Raw genomic sequence first — 15,468 nt, forward strand, 5'->3', positions numbered from 1 at the left:
AGGGGAGACCAAGGCTGGGAGAGAAGGCACGAACCCAGGGGCTGCCAAGTGTCATCGAGCTTGGGTCAGAGCAGGGCCCATCCTCTAAGGTCCCCTGGGAGAAGTGAAGTCTCCCTCAGGGGGCACAGCATCACCTCCCTCAACCCCAAGCCTGGCTGCCTTTCTGAAGGGGGAGCCAAATGGGCTCTGGAAGGCCTGGAACCTTCTCACGCCTCCCAGCACCAAAGGGTGCAGTTCCTGCATCACGGCCCCCAGGGAACCCCGATCTCAACTTCCACTAGTCACACTGACCCGCAGGCTCCTGGGGGCCGAAGACCCCCATCCCATCGAGCACAGAAGATGGCCCTGGCAGGCCCAGGGGAAGACAGGCAGGGAGAGAGGGCCCCACTGCTGTGGTCCGCTGCAGCCACTGCTGGGGCGCACTCCCTGTTTGGCAGCCATCGCTTAGACCCTCGCACCTTGCCACACGTGTGTGGAAGAAATCATGACACAAGGTCTTGACTGAGGCTTCTCCCTGCCATGTGACAGCTCCTGAGGTCCCTGCATCAGTCTTCCCACTGCGTCCCCAGCCCTAGCGCAGCCCGGCAGGAGCTGAGGCTCCCGGAGGAGTCCCCCTGGGCTGCCCACAGCTACTGTTAAAGATTCTCTGATGTCACTCACAGGGAAACCAATGCAGAGAGGAAAGGAAGTGGGGGCCACAGAGAGGGCACACCCAAATTAGCCGGGCGCGGTGGCGGGCGCCTGTAGTCCCAGCTACTCAGGAGGCTGAGGCAGGAGAATGGCGGGAACCCGGGAGGCGGAGCTTGCAGTGAGCGGAGATCGCGCCACTGCACTCCAGCCTGGGCAACAGCGTGAGACTCCGTCTCAAAAAAAAAAAAAAAAAAAAAAAAAGAGAGGGCACACCCGGGGTCAGGGACACAGCACCAGCACCAGAAGTGGCCTCCTTGCACCTGCACAAGGGGGCTGCCGCAGTGGAAACGCAGCCACTTCCACAAGATGGAGGATGTGAGGGCCTGGGCTGCGCTCCACTCCGTCTTTGTTCCCGGCCTTTTCTCCCAGGCTGTGCTAGGGCATGGGAGGAGGACTCCGTCCTGGACAAGGAAACACAGCAGCACTTCTGCCCCCAAAACGGAGCCCCCGACCCTCCCCACTGTCCTCAGCACAGCAGCACCCCTGCCCTGACTCCTAGCTCCTGCACCCTGCCCTTTTGCTAACTTGGGATTAAAATCATCATAAAACTGTTAGCTGGTTTGTATCATTGTTAACTAAAGGCTCCCACAGACATGATATTGTGCACCTGTTTTGATTTGTCCTTTGACCTGAGGTCAACTTTCCTTAATTGTATTCATCAAATTTTATTTACTTTAGATAAAAGAGAACGTTTAGCTGCTACAAATTCTGAGGCAAAACCTAAATCTATTTTATCAAAATCTGGATTTTAAATATTTCCAGCTGATTCACATGCACATTAATGATTGTTAAGTGAAGGAATTCTAGTCTTAAAAGGGGAAAAGATTACACGGGTATACTGATTTGTCAAAAAGATACAGTTAAGATTGTATGTCTCAATGCATACACATCTTACCTCACCAAAAAATTAGTAAAAGGAATAATAAAGTGGGGGGGGGGGCAATGGGTTGAAGTATAGATAAAACAAAAATGGCACATGATGATAGTTGTTAAGGCTGGGTGTCAGTTCTACTCCACTATTTTGTATATCTTTCAAACGCTCTGTAATAAAACACACACACACACACACACACACACACGCACATTTCTTTCCAGAGTTAAATTTATATTGAAAAATTTTCCTGATGTGGAGGTCCCTACATCCTTCATTTCTACTGCTTTATTAGAAGCAGAATGTTTCATTTCAATGGTAGGCTGAATGGGCTTTGAAACAAAATAATTAATGTATGATGTGTATGTCATACAATATTTAGTTAATAATTCAAGATGAAAATATAGAAGTTATTACCTTCAAATGAAGATATTTCTCAGGAGACTCTAAAAAGCAAATGAGACATATAATAAAATTATATGCAAATATGAAAAAACTAGCCATATACTCATGCAGAATTAGTATTGGGCTAAATCCTCAGAGTTAACTTTGATGACTTTTGGTCTGGAGATGCGCTTTTTGTTATGGCAGCAACATGACAGAAATATACTGAGAAAAAATATAAATTTAGGTTTCATAAAACATGCAGATAACATATCAAAAGGGAGATTAGGTTTCCAACGACTGCAACTAAAATAGAAAAGTGTACATATGTCAACAGGAATCTGATAATTAATAAGAAGAAAAATTATCTTTAACCAGAGGAGCAAATAATGATCCTGAGAAGATTAAATGTCAAAGTTGATAATGGAATGGAACAGCATGCCTTTCATGCAACACATTAGAATAATTTATATCATTATACTACAAGTATTTATTGTATTCTTTAATTTCCCCTGTGATTTAGAAAGGACACAGTTGTAATGACAGTTCAGTTGAATGTATAATTCATCATCAAAGAAAGTGTTCTGAATTGGTCAGCCTGGATATACATATAGAATAACAGTTAATTTTAAAAGTTCATTTATTTCCATACCCATATGTGCTACTGGTATGCCTATGTTTCTTGTATCCTCCAGTTGAGCCATTTTTAAATTTCTTGATTAACTAATGTAAGAAGGTATATAAAAAAACAACAGAGATATATTTCTCCAGAAAGAAAAAAATTGTTACAAAATTATTAGATATTAATAACCTTTTGAATTTCAAATTCAGTGCAATATTCCTTGAAAATAATAATTTTAATGTTCAAAGGATTAACTCTATAATTTGTGTTTCTAAAATTAGCTTTGTTTGGTATATCATGTTAGTATTTAAAGAATGTTTATGAAACAGCTATCTTATCAAAAAATCACCTAACGGCCAATGTTTCTGTATTTAGGTTAATCTCATTTGATTAAGTAACATCAATGCAATATATATTGTTCATTCCTGATAAGTTATGGAGGAAGAGATGAGTCACTATGTTTTACTACAATCTGAGCACTCCCTCTTGCCTTCAGTAATGTATGCAGTAGCAAAAATCTCATTATCTGTTTAAGTGTGAATACACTGAAGCCATTGGAAGTGAGTTTTCTCAAGTTCCCTCTTCATTTACTTCAAAATTACCAGGCTACCTTATTTCTTTCCTCCTTTCTACCACCCTCACAATTCCTCTTCCTTTTCAAAAGTAATCCCTAGATCTGTGGTTATGATTTCTTCCCTTCTATATTCTTTTTATGGACTATTCCCATGACAAGTTTCCTCTTAATTTAGTGGTAGGATCTTACATCTATGGTTTCTATTTCTTTATCTCTTTGATTCTTCCCCTCTGAATACAAATACATTCAGAAATAAATGCAAAATAATGCTTTCCATTGATCCTGTTATGTCTTAAACTGCTAGTCAATGCCCCTTCTCCCAAATTTCTCTAAAGGGAAGCTATACCCTTGCTACTCAGTGTGTGGTCCAAGGACCAGCAGCATTGGCATCACCTGAAAACTTAAGAGATGGAGAATCCCAGACCTGCTGAAACAGATTGTGCATTCTTAACAAGGTCCCCAGCTGACTGATCACAATTTGAGAGAGATGCTCTGGTCTACACTGAATGTGCTTCCACATTCCTTTTACCTTTTTGGATTCTATTTTTTTTTTTCCTTTCCTTCTATCTTAACCTTTTATTTATTTATTTATTTTTAATTTATTTATTATTATTATACTTTAAGTTCTAGGGTACATGTGCATAACGTGCAGGTTTGTTACATATGTATACTTGCGCCATGTTGGTGTGCTGCACCCCTCAACTCATCCTTCCCTAATATGTTCCTTAAGTTGAGACGTTACAAGTCATACAATTGCTAATGGACTCTTTACGTGGCTATAACTTCCTTGAATTCTCCATAACTAACACTATGCTCTTCTTTCCAGTTTTCTTCTTTTGGCTTATATGATGGTATCCTATGAAAAAACTTTTTTTTTTTTTGAGACTGTCTTGCTCTGTCACCCAAGGTGGAGTACAGTGGCACAAACTTGGCTCACTGCAACCTCTGCCTCCTGGGTTCAAATGATTCTCGTGCCTCAGCCTTCCAAGTATCTGGGATTACAGGTGCCTGCCACCATGCCCAGCTAATTTTTGTATTTTTAGTAAAAGAGACAGTGTTTCACCATGTTGGCCAGGCTGGTCTCAAACTCCTGACCTCAGGTGATCTGCCTGCTTCAGCCTCCCAAAGTGCTGGGATTACAGGCATGAGCCATCGCGCCCAGCCTAAAAGTAACATTTTATGACATTAAATTATAGACATGTATGGCTGACCATATATGCTTATGTTCATCTATGGTAGATGCAGAGCTCTGCATGATCGGGAACCTGGATCCTTAATACTGCCAAAATGGTGAGGAAGACAGCAAGAGATGAAAATTTTGTGCCCCTTCCTTGACAAGTTTCGGTAGCGAAAACTCACCTTGTATTGTTTCTGCCTTTTTAATACCCCACACTTTCTTGCTCTGAAAAATTATTTCATTTTACCACCCTCTATAATATATATCTGCTTCTTTTCCCTTCATTCTTTTCCCCTTACTCCCTGTACTCTCTGCCTTCCTCATTCAACATTTTCTCTTTTACTCCTTTTCTCTTTCTTCTTTCCTTACTTTCCTTAGTGTTTACAGCTTCTTGAAATGAAACTAATAGTTCAGCTCCTTTATTAGCACTCTCAATTTAATTTGTTGCTGACACCTAATAAGATATATAACTTAACATTTCGCCTCTCTTTTTTCTTACTATGCATTTAATAGGTGATTTTCTTCGGCTATTGGAATATATCAGTGATGATTTTTTTTTTTTTTTTTTTTTTTTTGAGACGGAGTCTCGCTCTGTCGCCCAGGCTGGAGTGTAGTGGCGCGATCTCGGCTCACTGCAAGCTCCGCCTCCCGGGTTCACGCCATTCTCCTGCCTCAGCCTCCCGAGTAGCTGGGACTACAGGCGCCCACAACCGCGCCCGGCTAATTTTTTGTATTTTTTTTTAGTAGAGACGGGGTTTCACCGTGGTCTCGATCTCCTGACCTTGTGATCCGCCCGCCTCGGCCTCCCAAAGTGCTGGGATTACAGGCGTGAGCCACCGCGCCCGGCCAGTGATGATGTTTTAAAACAAATATTCTGTAAATGATTTTTAAGTGAAATACGGTTTTTACCTCTTAGCTGTTCATTTAGTGTAATTTTTCCTTTCTGTTCTGCAGCCCCAGATAATTCCCCAAATACTTCTGTGAAAGATTCTCAGAGATATTCTGTTCAAATTAATATCAACAAGGAGTTTCAATTAAAAGATAATACAAGTTCCACAAAAATTTTCTAATAACTTTCTTGAAACAATTGAATTTCCTATTTTAAAAGGCTAAAAAATAAGAGAAGCATATATTGAAAACTCAAACATTTCAATAGAGAACCTCATATATGCTCACAAATCAAGCTTATTTTTTATCTTTATATGGCTACTGACTCTGTAAACCAAGCATGGAAGGCCAAAGGAAACACATTCACAGTCAAATATTAGCTTATGTGCTTATTTCAGCTAAAAAAAAAAAAAAACCTGACTTCAAAATACCTCACTCTACTTTGTATTCCCCACCAAAAATAAGACATTTAAAAAATATAATACACTTACTATAATAGTTACAGCATTAAACATTTAAAATGTTTCTAACTATAGAATTTTTAGTGTTAAAATAAGATACTTAGCATGACAGGAAACTTCAGCATTTGCCATGTTGAGTATAAACAGAACATTATCGAAGCTGCTTCATTTAGGCACACAAGGAGTTGGAAAAATCTAAATACTTTTTGGTAAAAAATATTTACTGACAGAAAAAGTGCTTGAATAAAATGACAAAGTAGTAGTAAACATTTCCTTAGATTATGTTTAAATAAAAGGAAGCAAATATTAGCAATACTAAGCAACACTTTCCAAAATAAGAAATCACCTCAAAAATATAGTAAGCCTTAATTTTTTTTTTTTTTTTTTTTTTGAGACGGAGTCTCGCTCTGTTGCCCAGTGCTGGAGTGCAGTGGTGCAATCTAGGCTCACAGCAAGCTCCACCTCCCAGGTTCACGCCATTCTCCTGCCTCAGACTCCTGAGTAGCTGGGAGTACAGGTGCCCGCCACCGCGCCCGGCTAATTTTTTGTATTTTTAGTAGAGACAGAGTTTCACTGTGTTAGCCAGGATGGTCTCGATCTCCTGAGTAAGCCTTAATTTTAAGAAAGGAAGAGTAGGCCGGGCGCGGTGGCTCAAGCCTGTAATCCCAGCACTTTGGGAGGCCGAGACGGGCGGATCACGAGGTCAGGAGATCGAGACCATCCTGGCTAACACAGTGAAACCCCGTCTCTACTAAAAATACAAAAACTTAGCCGGGCGAGGTGGCAGGCGCCTGTAGTCCCAGCTACTCGGGAGGCTGAGGCAGGAGAATGGCGTGAACCCGGGAGGCGGAGCTTGCAGTGAGCTGAGATCCGGCCACTGCACTCCAGCCTGGGTGACAGAGCGAGACTCCTCTCAAAAAAAAAAAAAAGAAAGGAAGAGTAAGAACATTTATTTATGAATCATCAAAAATCCACTAGGCACTTATTTGCATATTTTCTTTCCTAAACATTATAATAAAAATGATTATAATGATGGTTATCCCACTTCCTGGTCATTCAATGATGTAAGAATAAAATAATGAACAGATATGATCCATTTTTCTCTCTGTCCAGATTTCCTTTTCCTAGGCTTTCACATAGCTGGCTCTTTCTCAATTTTTAATTGATAGATTACATTTCACATGCATAAAGATCTTCTCTGACTACAGAATTTCACTCCCACTCCCATCCTAACTATAAACTGTTTCAATAACATCTAACCTAAAATTCTGTTTTCCTTATAGAAAGCATGTACAGTAACTTACAATTGTTAGCTGTTTGCTTGTTTTTCTCTTAGTACTATAGCATGAGCCCTCACCCTGTATATTCTGTGTCTAACTGCCTAGCACATAGTTGGTACTCAGAAACAGAAAGGTATTCAATCTCAAAAGATTTTAAAATCTCTTGGGAAGATCTTAAGTGCTAAATCACTATATTGCTATATAATATCTCTAGCCATAGTCTGCTGAAACTTATAATACCCCGAATTAGAAATCCACTTGCGCATTCTAACTTTCCATTCTTTCCTGACACTGCTGCCAATTTACTGTCCTTCAGGTTTACACAAAACATCTCCAATATTTATCAAGTCACTGAATGCCACTGGGACCATTTTATCTTACATTTGTATACATACTTACCAGTTAACAAAATGTTTTTCTATTTCTTACCATATTTGCTCATTACACATACCTAAAGGGTACATTCCAGTATTGTTTTTATAAAGGCAGTAACTGATGTTCAAATAGGTTAAATAATTTTTTTACAAGAATCCACTGATACTAAGAAAAAGAACAAAGACAGTAACATGTTTTGACTTCAGCTTGGTGCTGGGTAGCAGCTGCTTCTGTCTAAGAGGTCGAGCCTTTCCCATGTCTTTCCATGGGTGTCACCTTAGAACGTCATCATTTGCCACAAAGATACCCAATGCGTTCTATTTTTTAAAAAGATTTCTACTTATTAAAACAACATTAAACCAAATTGTTATTATTATAGCACGAAGTATTTACTATTCTCCATGCTTTTCTTTCTCCTGAAATATTCCTTGCAGATTTATACTGGATAATCCAAATTCACTAATGCTTTCAAGTCCCAGGAATTACCTCTTCAAGTTCGAAGTTGTGAAAAACTACAGTCCAAACGGTTTTTCTCTGAATCTCATTAGAGATGAGATATACCACACACATCCAGATATACCATACAGTCATACATGTGGCCCTGCATTGACCTGGAATAATTCTTTAGCTTTTACACAAACTTAACTTCATAACCCAAATTGATTCCTTCTGACTTTTAAGCCTTTATTTTTTCACTGTATTACCCTGGCTTTTTAAATGAACCCCGCAAATTAGAAGAATTCTACTATGAGGCGAGAAAGTAAAGTCAAAGCATCCTCTTTTATGATTTAACATCACAGAATGGTTTTATTTTTTTATATAACAACAAAAAAACAACAGCTAATACTTCATAATCCAAAAGTGATTCTATATTGCCCTCTTGTCCTGATCCTGATGAGGACACTGCAGCTGTAAAATGTTATAAGATGTTATTCACAGATACATTCATGAGAGAACATTTATCACTCTGAATTTTAAATACATATGCAATGCTATATCCATTCATAAATATTTCAATAAAATGAAAGAGCAACAAAGAAATTCAGAGGGTTGAAGTAGATTTATAAAAAAGAAGTTGGCACTATGAAGAAAGGCATGAAAAAAATCTAGAAGAAATGGATTTTATATTTGAGTCTACATATTTAAGTAAGTTTTTTAAAATAGCATTTAAGCATTAAAAAATTATCAGAGATATTCAGTAAATTAAATTTAAATTCTTACTATTTGTGTGCTCTCATGGGGTGCGTTCAATAATATCAGTACCATTTTGTCTTTTTCCATTTGCTGGCTTAGCTGCTCCATCCTATTAAAAACAAAGCAAAAAAAAAAAAAGAAAAAAGAAAAAAAAGAACTTCAGGGATGTATTCACTCACTCCCCCACTCAGTCAACCAGTTAAGACAATAAACATTCACTGTGTCTATCAAATCATAGGCAATATCCTGGGAAAAGCTGAAAATACATATAAAAGACAGATTCTGCCTTATATTTGAGTGAGAATAAAAATATATAAAAAACAGAAACAAAAGTCTAATTCACTAGTAATAAAAGAGAAGTGAATAAAGTACAGTAAGGGCACAAAAGGGACAACAGTCGGTTCTGCCCGAGAAGCTGAAAAACTGCTGCGAATATAGGCCCTATTTTGAAAGGGAGACAAAGTGCAGAGTGAGGGTAGGAAGGTTCCTAGACAGGGCAGCATGAGCAAAAATAAAAAGCTTCTGCACAGCAAAAAAACCCAATAATAATAATAATCAGCGGAGTAAACAGACAACCTACAGAGTGGGAGAAAATCTTCACAAACTACGAACCCAATGAAGGACTAATATCCAGCATCTACAAGGAACTCAAAGCAGCAAGAAAAAAAATCAAATAATCCCACCAAAAAGTGGGCAAAGGACATGTTACACATTTCTCCAAAGAAGATACACAAACGGCTGACAAACAAATGAAACAATGCTCAACATCACTAATTATCAGGAAAATGCAAATCAAAACCACAATGCGATGCTACCTTACTCCTGCAAGAGTGGCCATAATCTAAAAATTAAAAAAAAAAAAAAAAATAGATGTTGAAGTGAATGTGGTGAAAGGGGAACATCTTTACACTTCTGCTGGGAATGTAAACTAATACAATCGCCATGGAAAATAGCATGGAGATTCCTTAAAGTACTAAAAGTAGATCTACCATTTTATCCAGCAATCCCACTACTAGGTGTCTACCCAGAGAAAAAGAACTCATTATGTTAAAAAAGACACTTGCACACACGTTTATAGCAGCACAACTCACAGCTGCAAAAATACAGAACCAACCCAAATGCCCATCAATCAATGAGTAGACAAAGAAAATGTGGCACATATATACCATGGAATAATACTCATCCATAAAAAGGAATGAAATAATGGTATTCCCAGCAACCTGGATGGAGTTGGAGACCATTATTTTAAGTGAAGTAACCCAGAAATGGAAAACCAAACATTGTATGTTCTCACTCAGAAGTGGGAGCTAAGCTATGAGGACTCAAAAGCACAAGAATAATACAATGGACTTTGAAACTCAGGAGAAAGCAGAGGGTGACAGATAGAAGACTACATTCTTGGTACAATGTACACTGCTTGGGTGATGGGTACCCCAAAATCTCAGAAATCACCACTAAATAATTAATTCATGTAACCAAACAATACCTGTTCCCCCCAAAATAATCAAAATAAAAACTGAAGGAATCTAGCATAAAAATAAAGCTGTGATTATCCAAGTTGATGATTTAAGAAAATGTGGTACATATACACACCATGAAATACTATGCAGCCATACAAAATTGTGAGATTATGTATGTTCTTTGCAGGAACGTGAATGGAGTTAGAGGACATCATCTTTAGCAAACTAACACAGGAGCAGAAAGCCAAATACCGCATGTTCTTACTTATAAGTCAGAGCTAAATAATGAGAGTAGATGGACACAGAGAGGGGAACAGCCGACACTGGAATGTACTGTGGGTAGGAGGAAGGAAAGGATCAGGAAAAATACTAATGATTATTAGGTTTAATACCTGGGTGATAATATGTAAAACAAGCCCTCGTGACACTAGTTTTCCTCTCTCTCTAACCTGCACATGTACCCCCTAAACTTAAAATAAAAGTTTCTAAAACAGAACAGTTTTCAAATACATCTATAATTATCAAGCAAGCCCTAAGACAAAACAATCAAGTACAGTGTGGTTCATGGAGAAACAGATACACAAAAGAGACTTCTGTCTACAGTGTCACCTAGAGACACTGTTCAGTATTTACAATCAGTGTTTTGTAAATATTGCTGTAATAAAGAGTTTAATTTTACACTCTAAAACGATACATTAGTTAAACATGATCAGCTACCACTACCTGAAAGCTGGAACATTATTACTACAGAGAGAGAAAAATGGAAAAAGAAATGTTCCATCGACTCTCCACTTGGACAAAGAATTAGTAATTGGAATTCTACAGAGTAATGTATGGCTTGAAAAGATCGATTTGCTAGAACATGAGTTGGGGCTCAAGAAAGTTTAAATTTTTTAATCTAAAATTCTAAGCTTAAGAGTTGAAAGATACTAGGAAATACACTGTAACCATCTTTTCTATTGATAGTATATTTCTAATTCACGTCCTTCTTATTTATGACATATTTTTACAGCATAACACATCTGAATTTATACATCCTAAACATTAAAAGGCTATATCAGTTTAAGCCATATTTTAGAAATGCAAGAGATTTAATTATTGAGTAAGTTATGCATATTATGTTACCTCTAATACTCCACTACATAAAAATCCATTTGTCCATTTATGTATTTACATTCAAAATATTATAATGCTTGTTACATGCAAGATGTATTCTACGTACTCCAGGATACAAACAAATATGTTTCCTAACCTCCAGTAGTTCATACTAATGCAAGAGTGTTTAAATGATTATTTAAATAGTGAAATACAAAAACTTCTGAAATTTAAAATTTAAGAATACAAGAATTTTGAGTTGATATTTTCACAAACTACAATACAAAAAAACTGAAATTAAAGTCTTATATATGATTATCAAAGAGTCTGCTTCTAGAATTGTTATTTTGGGCAAAATATATATTATTCAATTAGATGAAGAATTTTGAGTATATTCTTAATGAAATGACTTAGAAAACACAGTGGAATACCTTTGTAATACAGATTTTGAGAGAGGAAGTTTACATTTCTAAAATTCCACATTTTTTTTAATTAGTAAAAAGGTCTCACTCTGTTAATCAGCCTGGTCTTTAACTCCTGGGTTCAAGAAATTCTCCCACGTCAGCCTCCTCAATAGTTGCAGCTGCAGGCGTGTGCCACAATTCCCAACTAAATTTCCATAATTTCTAATATGATTTTATTCTAATTACAGAACCAAGGATAGAAACAGAAAATAAACTTCTCTTCTAAGAAGTGTATGATACCAAAAAAAGGAGGCAAGCAAAATGGCAGAATAAAAGGCTCCATCAATTATTTCCCAACAAGGACACCAATCTAACAACTACCTACAGAAATAAAACACCTTTGTAAGAACCAAAAATCAGGTGAACACTGGAAGCGCCTGGTTTTAACTTCTGACGACTACAAGAGGCACTGAAGAGGTAGGAAAAACAGTCTTGAATCATCGATGTCAACACTCCCACATCCCCCAGCAGTGGTAGCATGGTACAGAGAGAATCTGAGCACTTGGGAGAGGGTAAAGCAATTGTGAGATGTTGCATTAAACTCAGTGTTGCCCTATTACAGCAAAAAGCAAAACTGGAATAAACTTAGCTGATGCTCACCCACAGGGAGAGCATTTAAACCAGCCCTGGCCAAAGGGGAATCACCCATCCCAGTAACCACAACTTGAGTTCCCACAAGCCTTGTCACCAGCATGCTAAATTGTCCCAGGGCCCTACTTAAAACTTGAAAGGCAGTCTAAGCCACAAGGACTCCAATTCCCAGGTGGGTCCAAGTGCTGAACTGTGCTATAAGCCAGAGGACAATGGGGCGGGGCATGTACAAAAGTGCTGGTGCTACTCCTCCTCCAATCCCAGGCTGAACAGCTTGGGGCACCAAAAGAGACACCTTCCTTCCGCTTGAGGAGTGGAAAGGAAACAGTGAGTAGACTTTGTCTTGTATCTTAAATACCAGCTCAGCTACAACAGAGTAGGATACTGGTCAGAGTCATGAGTCCCCCCTTACAGGCCTTAGTTCTGATATGGTGTTTCTAGATACTCCCTGGGCCACAGGGAACTCCCTGGAGAGGGGAAGAACTCATTCGTAGCAATATTCATCGCCTACTAACTGAAGAGCCCATGGACCCTGAATAACCAGCAGTGACACACAGGTATTACGTTGAGGTCCTGGGTGAAACACTGACACTAGCCTCAGGTGAGACAGGGTATTTCCAGCTGTAATGGCTAGAAGGAAAGACTCCTTCTGCTTGAGAAAGGCAGAGGGAAAAGTAAAGGGGTCTTTGACTTGCATCTTAGGTACCAGCTGGACCACGAAGGCTAGAGCACCAAGCAGGCCCCTGGGGTCCCCAATTCCAGTCCTTGGCTCTTGGACAGCATTTCTGGACCATCCCTGGGCCAAATGGGAGCCCACTCCCCTGAAGGGTGCCAGGCCAGGCAACATTCACCACGAGCTAACTGAAGAGCCCTCAGGCCTTAACAGAACATCAGCAGTAGCCTGGCAGTGCTCCCTAAGAACCTGTGGACATCAGCGGTAGCCTGGCAGTGCTCCCTAAGAACCTGTGGACATCAGCGGTAGCCTGGCAGTGCTCCCTAAGAACCTGTGGACATCAGCGGTAGCCTGGCAGTGCTCCCTAAGAACCTGTGGTAGCACTGGCCACAGGGCGAGTCTCCTCGGCCATCCGATAGGAGAGGTAAGAGTGGGAAGCACTGCACCTTGCGGTGTGAGGCCCAGCTCAGCCACAGTACAACAGAACACCAAGTAAAATTCTGAGGTTTTTCACTCTAGTCCCTGACTCCCAGATAGCACTTCTGCAAAGATACGGAACCAACCTAAGTGCCCACTAACCAATGAGTGGATAAAGAAAATCTGGTATATAGACACCATGGAATACACTCATACATAAAAATGAAGGAAATAATGTCTTTTGCAGCAACTTGAATGGAGCCGGAGGCCATTATTCTAAGTAAAGTTAACTCAGGAAAACTAAATACTGTATGTTCTGTGGGAGCTAAGCTAGGAGGACACAAAGGCATAAGAATAATATAATGGCCTCTGGGGAGGTGGGGAGGAAGGGTGGGAAGGTGTTGGAAGATAAAAGACTGCACATTGGGTACAGTGTACACTGCTCAGGTGACGGATGCACTAACATCTCCGAAATCACCATGTAAGAACTTATCCATGTAACCAAAACCAACCTGTACTCCAAAAACTATTGAAATTTGTTTTTCAAATGTAAGGAAAATGTCATTTGCAATAACAGGATTAAACTAGAGATCATTATGTTAAGTCAAATAAATCAGACACAGAAAGAAAAATATTGCCCACTTATCTATGGGTTCAAAAAATCAAAACAATTCAATATATTGAGATAGGGAGAATAAGGATCGTTATCAGAGGATGGAAAGTATAGTTGTAGAGTGTGGGGTTGGCGGACGATTGATGTGTACCAAAAAACCAGAAGGTATAAGGCCTGGGATTTGCTAGCACAACAGGACGACTACAGTAAAAGACAACTTAATTGTACATTTTAAAATAGCTAAAAGAATATAATTGGATTATGTGAAGCACAAAGGATGAATGATCAAGGTGATCAATACAGTTTATCCTGATGTGATTATTACATATTGCATGTCTGTATTAAAATAGCTCAAGTAACTCATAAATATATACACTTACTATGTACTCAACAAAAATTAAAATAAAAACATTTTGAAAATGTATGATACCAAAATAATAAGTGTTCAAGAAAAAAAGAATATGCTATCTACTGTTCAGTTTTAGAAATGAAAAGCACCAGAGAGATTCCATGATTACTGTAAGTAACTGTGTCCATTAAAGATTTAGTTAATGGTAAGTTTTATAAGTCATGTTAGCATGATTGATTGATTGATTTTGAGATAGAGTCTCATTCTGATGCCCAGGCTGGAGTGCAGTAGCGCCATCTTGGCTCACTGCAACCTCTGCTTCCTGGATTCAAGTGATTCTCCTGCCTCAGCCTCCCGAGTAGCTGGGATTACAGGTACCCGCCACCACACCTGGTTAATTTTTGTACTTTTAGTAGAGACAGGGTTTCACCATGTTGGTCAGGCTGGTCTCGAACTCCTGACCTCAGGTGATCTGCCTACCTCGGCCTCTCTTAAGTGCAAGGATTACAGGTGTGAGCCACCACACTGGGCCTGTTTGCATGAATTAAAAGTCACAGTAAAAATACTTATCCAAATAAACCTTGGCCACATTTCATATTTCTTCTATGGTAAGAAAGCTTAGCCTACTATAATTGTTGTATCACAATGTATTTAAAAGCCCATTATTTTCATCCCTACTCCCTCTTAGTATTTACCAATCCTTTTACTTAAGAATCCAAACTCATTCCTTGTGACTTCTGAGCTTTGTTTTTGAACTGTACTACACTGGCTTCTTAAATGAATTCTGCAAATTAGCCAAATTGTACTATGCAGTAGCAATATACTCAGTCCATAACTGCTTTATTAGTTAGGGGCTGAAAACGTAAGAAAATAATTCCTTATAAGCACAAACAGCGGTGAGAAAGCAAAGTGAAAGTATCTTCTTTAACGTTTTAACATCACTAATGCTTATATTTTAAAATGGTAACAACAAAAACAATAGACAATACCTCAGAATCCAAAAGTGATTCCATATTTCTGTCTTGTCCGGATCCTGATGTGGCTGTTGTATCTGTAAAACATTATGAACAAAGAGAGTTATGAGAATACTTACCACCCTGAATTTTAAATACATAAACAAGGCTGCACGCATTCACAAATATCTCAATAAAGTAGAACAGCAAAATAGAAATTCAGAGGATTAAAGTAGATTTAGGAAGAAATTGGTAATATGAAGAAAGACCGTAAAAATATTTCAAAGAGCTGAATATTGTATTTGAGTCTCACATACTTTAATGTGTTTTAATAATA

At 38.8% G+C, this 15,468-nt stretch overlaps 1 long non-coding RNA gene across 3 annotated transcripts in view; it reads right to left on the reverse strand.

Annotated features, from left to right (window-relative positions):
• LOC100429371 (putative ankyrin repeat domain-containing protein 26-like protein) overlaps window positions 1–15,468 on the reverse strand; it is a 92,283-nt gene that overhangs the window by 17,549 nt on the left and 59,266 nt on the right. For 2 of the 3 annotated variants that reach the window (XR_013407730.1, XR_013407731.1), the window contains 3 exons: window positions 15,168–15,229; window positions 8,544–8,625; window positions 8,102–8,231 (listed from right to left, as the gene is read on the reverse strand). This is a non-coding gene — a long non-coding RNA (putative ankyrin repeat domain-containing protein 26-like protein). Of the gene's footprint in view, window positions 1–1,978; window positions 2,008–8,101; window positions 8,232–8,543; window positions 8,626–15,167; window positions 15,230–15,468 lie in introns of those variants that run through there. The other variant, XR_013407732.1, reaches the window with a different exon arrangement.

This window comes from Macaca mulatta, chromosome 17, assembly GCF_049350105.2.
Source record: "Macaca mulatta isolate MMU2019108-1 chromosome 17, T2T-MMU8v2.0, whole genome shotgun sequence".
Classification (NCBI taxonomy): domain Eukaryota; kingdom Metazoa; phylum Chordata; class Mammalia; order Primates; family Cercopithecidae; genus Macaca; species Macaca mulatta.